Raw genomic sequence first — 15,232 nt, 5'->3', positions numbered from 1 at the left:
GGAGCGTCTTAAAAGGAGGAGGGAAAGGAAGAGAGACGCAGAGGTTTTAGGGAGGGAATTCCAGAGCTTAAGGCCTAGGCAGCTGAAGGCACGGCCGCCAATGGTGGAGCGATGAAAACCAGGAGACGCAAAACGCACAGACAATGAGTGTCATCTGTGTGGAGGTCTTCACAGCCTGATTTTATCAGATGTTCCCACTTATGCCCATTTCCAGCAGGGGCCTCTGGAGAGGGATCAGGACACCTGGCTGTTTTTCTTCGCATCTCTCACCAGGGGTATTGGATGAACCGTAACACCCCAATTGATGACTTGGCTGAAACGAGCTGATTCAGCAATGGGCCAGGACTGAACCTGGGACCTTCTGCTCCAGAAGGCGTGTGCCACTACCTTTGCACACTAGAACCTCGGGGAGCTTCCAAAGTTAAATCTGAAGTGTCGGCTGTGGCCCTCTTGTCTCTGGGTCAGGAGGTTGAGGGTTAAACCCTCGAGCACATCAGCTAGGCAGACGCTTCAGAGCAGTACTGAGGGAGTGCTGCAATGTTGGAGGTGCCGTCTTTTGAATGAGATGTTAAACTGATGCCCTGTCTGTCCTCTCAGGTGGATATACAAGATCCCAAGGCACTATTTCGAAGAAGAGCAGGGGGGAGTTCTCCCTGGTGTCCCGGCCAACATTTATCCCTCAACCAACATTTTGGTCTGGAATCCTCCCAAGAGGTCTGGAAGGTATAACATGAAGTATGTGCAATCAGGCAGCTGGTTCTTCCCTGGCGGGGTGAATCAGCACCTTCAGGAGAGGAGTGGAGAAAACCGCAAGGACAAAGAGATACTGTAGAAAATCAGAGACTTCCCCTAACTCAAAAGTAGAAAGTTTACAAAAGGAAGTAACCAAACCTTGCTTTGCTTTGCTGCACAGGACTAAAAGACACAACTATCAGACTTCCACCATCAGACTCTGCAGAAATACTGCTGAACAAGGCACTGAGCCAGCAGGCAAAGTTTGGTAACCAGAGCAACTACAATTCCAAGTCTCTCATCTACTGAATGTGACAGCACCAGGATCATTTACTGCAATTTATGTGCAGCCCTAGACCTGAACTCTTAGAGCAGTGATTTTTTTTTAAAAAGCATTAAGTGATAGCAGATTACACCAGGAATGCTGTGACTCTATTTCACCAACACTGCATTCTCTATTAACCCAGGGAAAGCAGACAGCATGATGGATGCCTGATGTCGTCCCTTCTTATCATCATGGCCACTTGCACCCAAGTCCTGTTGACATAACCCATTAAGGGAAAAAAAAAGAGGGCCCATCTGTACTATTACCAGTGTCAACATTGCAAAGTGCGAGGAATACTTGGAATCTAAATATATCCAGAGTTAAATTGCATTCCTTCCCCCCCCACCTCCATGTATGAATTATTTTTTTTGTGTGTGACATCTCCAGTGAGTTTGAGCTTCATTTGTACAGCAGGGATACCAGGAGTCTCGGGACTTCTTGATGTTCCAATCTTAACCCTGGGTGTTCACGTTTAAAAGTGCCAGAAAGTGTAAAATAGAATGTACTTTTATACCTTAACAAAAAACAGAAAGCGTTTATTCCCACTGGGTGAGTATAAGGAGGTTAGGGTGAAAGGGAGAAGGTGTTTTTATTTTCCTCTTTGCGGCTGGTGGACGCGACTTGCAGGAGGTCAGAGGTGCTGAGAAAGACGAGGGACAAAAGGAACCGGGAGAGACTGGGCTCCCAGAGAAGAAGAGCCTTTTGAAGAGGGTCAAGTCAAAGGTCAGACCAGGCAGCCGGGTTTATGCAAAGCTGAAGCATTCAGCCACTGACGATTCCATTCTAGTCTGAGCGTAAGTAACAAGGACATGTGGGAAAATGCTCACAGTGGGGGGAGGTGAGACATCACTGTTCGGAGAGGTGGAGAGCGCAGCAGACATTTGCACAGCATGAATGATGTCACCGCATCACATGTTTGCAAACCAAGGAGGGTAGAAGCTTCCCCAGTGACCTTACACTGGATGAATTGCCCTTTGAACATAAATCAGAAACAACACTGCTGTTATTGTCCACTGATGAGGGCAAAGTCTCCTCTCTCTGCCGCCTGTAGGGGGTCCCACATGAAATGGGTTTGGCGCAGTTTCAATCCAGGTCCCACTGGCAGTGAGGCCACAGCCCAAACTACACCTAATTTGACACTGAGAGGCCACAAAGACAACTGGAAAGAAAGAACTTGCATTTATATAGCGCCGTTCACAACCTCAGGACATCCCAAAGTGCTTTACAGCCAATGAAGTACTTTTGAAGTCTAGTCACTGTTGTAATGTAGGAAACGCGGCAGCCAATTTGCGCACAGCAAGATCCCACAAACAGCAATGTGATAAATGACCAGATAATCAGGTTTGTTTTTTAGTGATGTTGGTTGATAGATAAATATTGGCCAGGACACCAGGGAGAAATCCCCGGCTCTTCTTCTAAATAGTGCCATGGAATCTTTTATGTCTACCTGAGAGGGTACCTCAGTTTAACGTCTCATCTAAAAGATGGCACCTCCGTCTGCCCTTTCAGGTAGGCGTAAAAGATCCCATGGCATTACTTCGAACTCCACGGTGTCCTGGGCCAATATTTATCTCTCAACCAACATCACAAAAACAGATTATCTGGTCATTATCACTTTACTGTTTGTGGGATCTTGCTGTGCACATTTTGGCTGCCCCGTTTCTTACATTGCAACAGTGACTTCACTTCAAAAGTACTTCATTGGCTGTGAAGCGCATCGAGACATCCTGAGGCCGTGAAAGGTGCTATATAAATGCAAGCTCTTTCTTTTCTTTTTTTTCCCAGCAGACTGATGTTTGTGAAAAGTTCTCTCAAAGTGGACTAATGCTGTCAGGAAGGATGGAGAACCAGACATCTGTGGCCAATTTCTGCCCGTTCATGCTAAACAGGATTCCACTGTTCAAACAATAATGAAAAGCAAAACACTGTAGCTCTTGAACTAGATGCGCAAACAACTTGATTATGAACCAGGTACCTGAGGAAATGGACTGCAGAGTCGCAGCTTTCACTAGAAGGAAGATTATCTTAGTTCTGTTAAACCTTCCTTCAGCTATTAATACACCAATTCATTTTCTTTTCCAACACTGTGGGCCTATTAATGTATTTTGCTTAAACGCTGAGATCTCTTTTTGCAGCCCTACATACTTCACATCTATTTTAACGCCATGCACAAAAAAAACCTTCCACATAAGATGGACCTCGTTATGCCTACAGTGTTCCCACAAACTCCATCACTATTGAAGGACACCAGACTGATACATTCCTTACAATAACATAGTGCTTTGTATTGGAGAGGGAGCAGCAGGGACTGTGTGGGGCAGCAGGTTAGCACAGTGTCCTTCCAACCTTGGGTCAGCCTCCCACCCTCCATCCTCCGTAAACTTGAGCTCATCCAAAACTCTGCTGCCCCTATCCTAACTCGCACCAAGTCCCGTTCACCCATCACCCCCTGTGCTCGCTGACCTACGTTGGCTCCCGGTCCGGCAATGCCTCGATTTTTAAAATTCTCATCCTCGTCTTGAAATCCCTCCATGGCCCTCGCCCCTCCCTAGCTCCGTAACCTCCTCCAGCCCTACAACCCTCCGAGATCTCTGCACTCCTCCAATTCTGGCCTCTTGCGCATCCACAATTCCCTTCAGCCCACCATTGGTGGCCGTGCCTTCAGCTGCCTAGGCCCTAAGCTCTGGAATTCCTTCCATAAATCTCTCTGCCCCTCTACCTCTCTCTCCTCCTTTAAGACGTACCTTAAAACCTACCTCTTTGACCAAGCTTTTGGTCACCTGTCCTACTATCTCATGGCTCGGTGTCAAATTTTGTTTGATAATTGCTCCTGAGAAGCGCCTTGGGATATTTTACTATGTTAAAGGCGCTATATAAACACAAGTTGTTGTGGTTGTTGGGCCTGGTTTGATTCTAACAGTGTTGGAATGAAAGTCGGCTGCCAAGGTCCTATGGGAAGTGACTTTTGGGCACTCGCATGCGTGCACAACACGAAGGTACTCACAATTCAGTACAAATTTGCACTAATTTTTGACGATCCACAAGGAAGCATGTTATGGTAAATGGAAGCATCTTCTGAGGCAAAGGTTAAGGCACATTGTTGGGTGACTGCAGATGGAGAATAGGGCCTTGAGGAGCGTGTAACCTGCTCTCGACCTGACTTGGAGGTACTCGATCCTGAGATGCCACACACACCCATGCAACATCTCCAGCCAAAAAAATGGGCATCCAATTTGCTCCTTGGCTTCTCTATGATGGGCCACTAGGAGGTGCACAGGTGAATCACTGACTTATTGAAAAGTTCAGCACTTTCCCATTCTACTTTACATTCTGTTTGAAGGATAGAAATGAATGAATTTCCCCCTTCCAGAAGCTGATCACTTGTGCCGGTTAGGGTTCTTCCAGTGGCACCATCATTGTGTACGTCAACTTAGATGGTAGAGGGTGGGCTTGACAAATTTGCCCTCCTGTTGAAGAGCTTTTCGCACTGGGAGCAAATAACGGTTATTTGGGCACAGGGGTCAGGTGGAACAGAAAATCCTGGGGTCTGCGCCAGAGTTCTCAACATAAGCTCCTAGTGCCCAAAGCTCTGAGCTGGCAGCGCAAATTGGTAAAATTTATCCTTGAATGTTGTCAGACACGCGTGGAGTACCGCAGGTAAACCCAATCCCATGTCCACATGCGCACTGTCTAACAATAGTCACAGAATAGTGGGAAACTATGTTTGAACTTCCTTTCCCTTACCCAAGGATACACAGATTGCAGCATCCCTGCCACTGACCTGGCTGTGATCTGCCAGCTCAGTGGAACCAGGGGATTAGAACCGGGGACACTCCTGGCCTGTGTGGCTTAGTCCATTCTACGCAGTGCATTTCCCCATTCAGGAAATGGAGGAGCCCAAAATTAGTTGTTAAAGGGACACTGTCCTCATCAACAAAAAAAGGAGGGAAAGCCGGAAAATAATTTAACGGAGAGATTCCGTGGTCCAGCGCACCCAATGGGGAGCGATGCCCGCAGCTCCCCGAGAAGGGTTGCCAACTCTGGTTGGACAAATTTCCGGAGGTTGCATCGCACGACCTCCCGCCTACAACCGCCCCGCCCCCACACTCCCGCCATTGGTCGCCCGACACGTCCATCCTCGCGATGCCCTGCCTTCCCCACGGCTAATCGGAAAGCGAACAGTCTCTTCATTACCCAATTCCTCACTGTCAAACAGTCTTTCTTTCCCTCATCTCCAATATTTTTATAACTAATGAACAAAAGTGTTCAAAGAAATTTAATGCCTCGACGATTTTTCTTCCAGGTTTGCTCACAACTTTGTCCTGGAGATTAATCTTTAATTCTTGGAGACTCCAGGACAATCCTGGGAGGGTTGGCAACTCTATCTCAGATGTGCTCCCTCCGGGCAGCGCTCCTTGCTGGGAGCTTCGGGTCGCAGAATCACCCCTTGTTTTCCCACACTGTGTGTGCTGCAACAGAACAAACGGACAGAGAACACAAGCTCCCACCTGCTTTTCCACTGTGCGATGCAGTCGGTAACGACCAGCTTTTACTATTCCTACACATTTCAATATCCCAACCCTTAACGAACTTGGTAATGTCAACGCACGACAAGGGGAAGGAAGAGAAAGGGAAGGAAAGAAAATAGCCCCTCCCCCCCCCCCCCCAACAATCAGCTGCATCTGAAGAATCAGCCACAACTGATCAAAGCCAAGGATGTTTGAACACTGACCCCAGACAGATGACCTGTTGACCCCAGCTTTTAGTCTGCCTGTCAGCTGTGTAGTGGCATGCACAGAACTGTAAGCCCTTGGTACAGCTGAAGAACCTAAAAGCATTTTGAACGCTGAGAAACCAAGAGAGGTTATTCACGCAGAAAATGATCTGCTCTGAGCCAGCATTTGAAACCCACCTTCAGGGAGTGCTCTTCTCACACTGCGAGGTCGTGTTTCAGGCCCAAATCAAACACTTCTAAATGAGTCTCATTTCATTGCAGTTTGATTTACGACAAGCATCAAGTTATTTTTCTTTTCTAATTCAAATCTATACATTAAAAGGGACACTGTCCTCAGGAAGAACAGTCTGGCAGACTTAATTTGCGGAGAGAGAAAGGTCAGATAAATCACGACTTAAAGGGCAGGTGAAGCCACGAGATGTTTGGGCACAATTGGCATTATTGTAGGTGTCAGCCGTGGCTCAGTGGGTAGCACACTCGCTTCTGAGTCAGAAAGGTGTGGGCTGAAGTCCCGCTCCAGAGACTTGAGCACATAATCCACGCCAACACTCACAGTGCAGCACGGAGGGAGAGCTGCAGTGTCAGAGGTGCCGTCTTTCGGATGAGATGTTAAACTGCGGCCCTCTCAGGTAGACATCCACGGTGTTCGAAGAAGAGCAGGGGAGTTCTCCCCCCGTGTCCTGGCCAATATTTATTCTTCAACCTAATCACTAATAAACAGATTATCTGGTCATTATCACATTGTTGTTTGTGGGATCTTGCTGTGTGCAAATTGGCTGCCGTGTTTCCCACATTACAACAGTGACTACACTTTACAAGTATTTCATTGGCTGTAAAGCATCCTGAGGCTGCGAAAGGCGTTAGATAAATGCAAGTCTTTCTTTCTTGGTTTGTGTATTTGCCCATTTTTCTCTCCGGGAGCCACTCACTCTTGCTGGGGCACTGTTCATGGCCATCAGGGGCCATTATAACCTCAACCAACTAGCCGTGCTTCACATGAGCAGGGTGAGCTGCAGTTGGGTATTCCACCATGGAATGCATCACAGCTGAGCCCAATCCTGTCCCCACCTGACATATACACACGCACTTTCCAGTAGGCTAGTGATCAGGAATCCTGAATGACTTTCTTCCCCTTCCTAGTCCAGAGGCACTGAAGCCAACTGCTGCCCTGCTTAAAATCAGCAAACACGGGGAATTAATCTGGGGTCTTCTGCTCTGAATGGCTCACCGGGCAGTGTTCTTCACCAAATACACCTTTGCAGAAGCTGAGATGATTCTTTTGGCACAGAAAAGAGGAGCTAATCTGCGAGGGAACAAAGAGTCTACAATGGAGCAGAAAAGATCACTTACAGCAAGAAGTGAGAGAGTCAGAGACAGACAAAGAGAGAGCCTGCAACACAGCATTAGAGGCAGCAGAACAAGCATGCAGATAACATGGTTCCTTTTCTTCCACTTTCTCCAAAGCTGGATACACGTGACTCCCAACTGCCCCCTGCTCGAGCCTTTAGATGAGCAATACTCCTACACCCCACAACTTCTGGGACAAACTGTCTGCCGTTGATCCATGAATGACACAACCATAATTATCCTCTGTAGAGTGGCATTACCCTTTCCTGGGAAAACAGAGCTGAGGTGCAGATCAGCCATGATGTAATTGAATGGCGGAGCAGGCCCGAGGGGCTGAATGGCCTCCTCCTGTTCCTAATGTTACTAAGTTACTACGGTGTCCTCTGTATCAGTTCAGGCCTATCACTCTTGGAAGGGAAGCAGATTAACTTTACAGTTGGATTTGAAGACATTTGCAGTTGAAGACTTGACAATAAGAAATAAACAGCAAAATTGTAAATGCCAGGAATATAAAGAGTAAATGTTAGAGATACTCAGCAGGTTAGCCAACAGGTGTGTACAGATACACTGCACTTCCCAACTCTGTTAAGATGTATTTACAGTTCATTGAACCCACCAGCTGCCTCTCTGAAAAAGTACTTAGGTTGTCCACACCCTCAACGCCTCCAGGTTCAACTTTTCTAACCCTCTCTTTGTCGACCCACAGACCCCACCCTACAAAGTCTCAACTCACTCAGAACTTTGCTGCCCAACATCCCATTACGTACCTAATGGCGCCACCAGTCACTGCAATCCTCGCCAACCTACTCTGGCTCCCCATCCTCCAAAGTATAGATTTCAAAATCCTTGTTCTTATCAATCAATCCCTTCATGGCCTTACCCCACCCAATCTCTGGAACCTTCTCCAGCCCAATATCTGCGCTCATGCCCTCTGCTCCCCCAATTTTGGCCTTTGGAGTGTTTGGCTCTCTTCCCCCTTTCTCCCCCACCCTCCATTTCAGCATTGGCATCACACCTCACAAACTGGAACTCGCTCCCTAAAACCCTCTGTCCTGCTACATCTCTCCCCATTTTCAAAAGTAGCAGTGGGTAGCACTCTCTCCTCTGAGTCAGAAGGTTGTGGGTTCAAGCCCCATTCCAGAGATTTGAGAACATAATCTAGGTTGACACTTGCAGTGCAGCATTGAGGGAGTGCTGCACTGTCGGAGGTGCCATCTTTCTAATGAGACGTTAAACCGAGGCCCCATCTGTCCTCTCAGATGGACGTTAAAGATCCCACGGCACGATTTCAAGAAAAGGTGAGTTTTATCCAACTTTTACCGTTCAACTAACATCAGTAAAGCAGATTATCTGGTCATTTAACTCATTGCTGTTTGTGGGATCTTGCTGTGCGCAAATTGGCTGCCGTGTTTCCCTAAACTATAACAGTGACTACACTTCAAAAGTGCTTCATTGGCTGTGTGGGATGTCCTGGGGTTGTGAAAGGCGTGATATAATTGCAAGCCTTTTCTTTCTTCTTTTCCTTCTTTAATCTCCCTCCCAAACTCCTACCCAGTGTCCAGTTACTTTTTGTGAAGTGATTTGGGATGTTTCACAACTGTAAAAGTGTTATATTAGTGCAAGTTGTTGTTTTATATATATATATATATATATAATACACATTCTTGCCCCCTTCTTCCCTCTTTGTTTTATTCAGTTATACAATGGGAATCTCCTCCTTGCCATGACCATAAGCTTAACCTATTTTTCCTCTTTCAAATGCTGACTGACCTGCTGCATATTTGAAGCATAAAAACGCAAGGAAAGTCAGGAAATAAAACAGGCCATTTGGCCCACTGAAACTCAACCCTCCATTACACTAACTCTCCCTACACGGCATCCAGAATCACAGGCACTTCAGCACATGTGTCCATTCGAGTCTGTCCGGGGTGCAGCTCCACATCAGGACGATATGCACGCTCCAATCTCATTTGCCTGGCTTTGTCTCATGCTCATTGAAGTTTTGTGCCTTTGCATGTTGATGTAATTCCCTCTTAAATCCCATGATTGACTTGGCCTTTTATAGATACCTGCGGTAATGCATTCTATAGACTAATAACCCTTTACAGAGAAAACTTTCATCTAACCAGCCCTTAATGCTTCCACCACTAATCCCGAGTTTATGCCCATTGTACTTTGAATATCGTTAATGTTTCTGCCTCCATTACCTTGGTTGGTAATATTCCAAACAGTCATCAATTTTTCAGTTTTTATTCCTTAACAATAAGAGATCATTCCTATGCCTCGGGTATCTTGTGGAGTTTGTGACAATATGTGTGGGGTAAGGGAGTTCCTTTGTAATCTGGATTCGCTAACTCTTGCTGTCAGTGCTGTTGAAAGTTGATTCCTTCAAGTTGTTTCAATCTGCTACCTCAGATCATTATAGACGGCATCAATATTCAACCTTCAAGGCTGGAGCAGAACATCTGAAAGTACAATTCAGTCAATGAGGACCTGAGATTGCTGATATGAAATGTGCTGAAGAAATCAACTTTCAATGGCACTCAAAGCAGGGAGAACTCTAAAATCAGATGATATTTTTAAAAAGTATTCCCTGTGTGTCTAACTCAAAAATTTTCTCCAGTTAGGTCCCCTACAAGTCACCCAATGGATAAATGGACTGACCAGTGTGATACTTCGCCATACAAACCAGCTTTGATTCCTGGTCTGTACTGAATTAGCTGATCGCAGCCAGGCAGTGATTACAATCGTTCTCATAAAGAAAGACTTGCATTTCTATAGCGCCTTTCACAACCTCAGGACGTCCCAAAGTGCTTTACAGCCAATGAAGTACTTTTGAAGGGCAGTCACTGTTGACTAATGTAGGAAAGGTGGCAGCCAATTTGTGCACAGCAAGATCCCACAAACAGCAATGTGATAATGACCAGATAATCTGTTTGTTTAGTGATGTTGGTTGAGGGATAAATATTGGCCCCAGGACACCGGGGTTAGAAGGGGGGGGGGAAAAAAATCAACCAGGTTTGCTGCTCCTGCACATTATTCAGGGATCTCTGGTGTGAAGGTGCATGTGAGTGGATGTCGGATGAAGACAGGATGGGACTCAGTCAGATGTCCTCGTGTTCAAAGAGGCTGCTGACACTCTGTCCAGGCTCACATTCGCACAAAACACTCGAACCAATGCTAGTTTGGAAAATACTTTTGTCCGCGGTTTTATTCCCCGTCATGCTCCAGGTGGCGACTCGCACAGGGGTTCGATTCCACATGGACCTCAGCCCAGTGGCCATTTGCCACCTGTTAGTCTGGACACCAAGTATTGGCAGGACATTCAATCGTGGGGGTGGGACGTTGCAGCTGAGGCCAATCTGCTTGGGTAATAAGAGTCTAAACGGGGTGGAGGAGTAAAGGGATCTAGAGGTACAGATACACAAATCACTATAAATAGAGACACAGATTAATAAGGCCATAAAAAAGCCAAATCAAGCACTAGGGTTCATTTCTAGAGAGAAAGAATTGTAAAGCAAAGAAGTTATGTTAAACTTGAATAAAAACACAGTACTTGGAGTACTGTGCACAGTTCTGGTCTCCATATTATAAAAAGGATGTAGAGGCATTGGAGAGGCTGCAAAAAATATTCACAATGATGATACCAGGACTGGGAGGATATTCCTATCAAGGAAAGGCTGAACAGGTTGGGGCTGTTTTCTCTGGAAAAGAGAAGGCTGAGGGATGACCTGATGGAGGTGTTTAAGACAATGAAAGGGTTTGATAGGGTAGACATAGAGAAGATGTTTCCACTTGTGGCGGGAGTCCAAAACCAGAGGTCATAAATATAAAATAGTCTCTAATAAATCCAATTGGGAATTCAGGAAAAACTTCTTTACCCAGTGAGCGGTTAGAATGTGGAACTCGCTACCACAAGGAGTGGTTGAGGCGAATAGTATAGATGCATTTAAGGGGAAACTAGATAAGCAAATGAGGGAGAAAGGAATAAAAGGATATCCTGATGGGGTTAGATGAAGTAAGGTGGGAGGAGGAACATAGACCAGTTGGGCCGAGTGGCCTGTTTCTGTGCTGTAGTTTGGATGTAACTCAATGTAATCACGCGCTTTTCTTGGATCGGGAGCCCTGGCCGATTTGGTTTCGTCCTTTCCTTGCTCCAGATGTGACAGCAAATTGCCAGCACCCCTGGCTAGGATTAACTAACTCAGAACCACATCAGGTATTGGATGAGCTACATATGGAAACTTCTCAAAAATACACATTCTCATATGTACTTTGTGAAGCAAGGAAGCTATGCTAAACCTTTATAAATCACTGGTTGGGCCTCAGCTAGAGTATTGTACCTGATTCTGACACCACACTTTAGGAAAGATGTCAAGACCTTGGAGAGGGTGCAGAGGAGATTTACCAGAATGATACCAGGGATGAGGGACTTCAATTATGTGGAGAGACTGGAGAAGCTGGGATTGTTCTCCTTGGAGCAGAGAAGGTTAAGGGGAGATTTAATAGAGGCGTTCAAAATTATGAGGGGTTTTGATAGAGCAAATGAGGAGAAACCGTTTCCACTGGCAGGAGGGTCAGTGACCAGAGGACACAGATTTAAGGTAATTGGCAAAAGAACCAGAGGGGAGAAGAGGAGAATTTTTTTTACGCAGTGAGTTGTCATGATTTAGAATGCGCTGCCTGAAAGGGCGGTGGAAGCTCAATAATAACTTTCAAAAGTGAATTGGATAAATACTTGAAAAGGAAAAATTTGCAGGGCTATGGGAAAAGAGCAAGGGAGTGGGACTAATTGGATAGCTCTTTCAAAGAGCCAGCATGGGCACGAATGGCCTCCTTCTGTGCTGTAAGATTCTATGATTCTAAGCCATTGTACATTCTTATCGCAGGAGGAATGCATTGATACACCCAGGTCTCTTGGCAGGATTGTGTTTGCACATGTGAAGCAAGGGGTTGAGGCTTGTTTGGTCAGTCTCTGGGGATTAGTTAGGCCTGGGGACAGGTGGGAGGAGACCCTATACAAGAGTGGCAGGGGGCAGCTTTCAACACAACGCATATGTCTGAACACAGGAACAGGAGGAGGCCATTCAGCCCCTCAAGCCTGTTCCGCCATTCAATTAAATCATGGCTGATCTGTATCTTGACTCCATTTACCCGCCTCGGTTCCGTAACCCTTAATCCCCTTACCCAACAAAAATCTATCAATCTCAGTCTTGAGATTTTCAATTGACCCCCAGTCTCAACAGCTTTTTGGGGGAGAGAGTTCCAGATTTCCACTGCCCTTTGTGTGAAGAAGTGATTCCTGACATCACCCCTGAATGGCCTGGATCTAATTTTAAGGTTATGCCCCCTTGTTCAGGACTCCCCCCACCAGAGGAAATAGTTTCTCTCTATCTACCCTATGTAATCCCTTAATCATTTTAAACTCCTCAATTAGTTCACCCCTTAATCTTCTGTACTCATGGGAATACAAGCCTTGTCTATGGAACCCATCTGCATAATTGAACCCCTTTTAGCCCCAATTGGAAGCACGTTTGGGGCATGTTCCAAAGCATAACAAGTTATATTCGTCCTCCAACTGGGACAAGAGAAATGAGAAGCGGGGAGGCCTCTCTCAGAGCCACACTCAGCACAACCCCCACTACTCCCAGCACACCAACCCATCCACTGAGCACGAAGGGCACAGATCCCAACTGATATGAAAACTTTTTTAGCTGAGACAGCTTCCATTTTGAAAGAAAGTCTCAGATTTATATAGCAGCTTTCACAACCTCAGGACATCCCAAAGAGGTTTATAGCCAATGAAATACTTTTGAAGTGTAGTCACTGTTGTAATGTAGGAAACGTGGCCGCCAATTTGTGCACAGCAAGGTCCCACAAACAGCACTGTGATAATGACCAGATAATCTGTTTTATTGGTGTTGGTTGAGGGATAAATATTAGCCAGGAAACCAGGGAGAATTCCCCTGCTCTTCTTTGAAATAGTGGCCGTGGGATTTTTGATGTCCGCCTGAGAGGGCAGACAGGGCCTCAGTTTAACGTCTCATCTGCAAGATGGCACCTCCGACAGTGCAGCACTCCCTCAGTACTGCACTGGGAGTGTCTCTGGACTGGGACTTAAACCACGACCTGTCTGACTCGGAGATGAGTGTGCTACCCACTGAGCCACAGCTGACACAGTTGTTTTAAAATGAATAGCAGATTCTTTAAGGCACATTGAGAGACATTCAGAGTGACAATCTGCTTGCAGCGCACAATTGGGTGTTGGGACCAGTCAGAACCCAAAAGCACATCAATAAAACCAATCATTTAACGCATCATCAGTAATGCGCCCCATTTGATTTTTCAAGAGAAGGTTTCTTTGAAGCCATTTAGTTAATCACACTTCAGTATAAAGTTTTATAAGTCGGCCAGGGACTATCAAACTCCAAGATTAATTGCTGTTGACCTTCCAGGTTTACAGTAATATTGTGATTATTCGATCAATTGATGGAAACCCTACAAAGTGTTTGGAAATCTTGGCAACCTTGCTCACACTGTCTGTGTTTCAGTCATTGTTCCATCACAGCACCAGGTTCAGGAAAACATCTCTCAAACAGTTTTTTTTTATTGGCGAATTTTATGATCAAAAAGGTATTAGCGCCAGGAAATGGAACACCTTTTCCCCACTTCAGGCACCCAGTGTCACTATCGAGTTTACTCTACAAGAGGCCTCGACCTCCAACCTCATGTGACGACTTTCTACCCTAATATAGTGTGACAATTTCCATTTCACATACCAGCCATTTTGCAGCCTCTGAGTGATATTTCCACGCTAGTGCCAAATTAAGAGGCAGCTTCATGCTGAGGACCAATTAGATTGGGACTGTCCAAACCCATTTAACGTAGCACCCAATACAGCGAGTAGAATGAAGAGACTTTCACCTTGTCGATCTGGGTTACATTTAAACCCAGGTTCCATTAGTGAACAGCCAATGTGTTCACCCACTGCACGATCCAATTCCCCCTTCCTGCGTACGTCCTCGGTTTTTCTTCCTCTTTTCTTCACTGCAGCCTCTCACTCCTCACAGGGCCTTCATCGGCCAAGATATCTTGGAAACAAGCAAGCTCCCGACACTTCCAATACTTAAATGGCAGTTATTTTTCACAAGATCCTGGTCCCCCATTGAATAATGCCCTTCTCCCAAATCCCTATACCTATTAGGACAGTCGACCAAATGCTTGGTCAAAGAGGTAGGTTTTAGGGAGCGTCTTAAAGGGGGAGAGCGAGGCGGAGAGCTTTAGGGAGGGAATTCCAGAGCTTAGGGTCTAGATGGCTGAAGGCACGGCCGCCAATGGTGGGGCAAATGAATTGGGGGATGCACAAGAGGCCAGAGTTAGAGGAAGGCAGAGTTGGAGGAGGGTTGTAGGGCTGGAGGAGGTTACAGAGATGGGAGGGGCGAGGCCATGGAGGGATTTGAACACAAGGATAAGAATTTTTAAATGACCTACAGAACTCATCAATCATTCAGGAATGCTCTCAGTACTTCAGTGTAAGCAAATCCTCAATGTCACTCACAGTTAAGAAGCACCAAAGCAGTCAGCAGCAGCCAAGTTTTTTTATGCGCCCACCACTCAAAATTATGAAAGCGTTCGTGTTTTGCAATACGTTAACTTCCAGCTTCCATTGTAGGACACTGAAGTTTTTTTTCTCCTGGTCTGCTTAATCTTACAAACATTCCCATTTAATGCTTCATTAGCATTCCTCCCCTGAACCGTATCTCGCTGTTAAGTCTCAACCTTGATTGTCCTTTTGGGGAAAGAGAAGACAAATCCACATCTGCACATCTATAAATACAAAATCAATAAGGCTCAGACGTTTGCCACTTGAAGGATGTACTTGAAAGTCTTTTTTATTTCTTCCTCCGCAGAATAAGCTTGGCATGTCTGCATTTCTGTTACTTGAGAAGGGTTTAACTGCACTCACTAAATCCTTTTATATGAACATCAAATTGAGATTATTGGATTCTATAAGTAAGTCTGTGCCACGCAATATATATTTAATCCACAGATCATAAAATACAGGACACTGGACTCTTTAAAACGTCAGAAGT

Source organism: Heptranchias perlo, chromosome 33 (genome assembly GCF_035084215.1).
Source record: "Heptranchias perlo isolate sHepPer1 chromosome 33, sHepPer1.hap1, whole genome shotgun sequence".
Classification (NCBI taxonomy): Eukaryota; Metazoa; Chordata; class Chondrichthyes; order Hexanchiformes; family Hexanchidae; genus Heptranchias; species Heptranchias perlo.
This window is presented reverse-complemented; position numbering follows the sequence as displayed.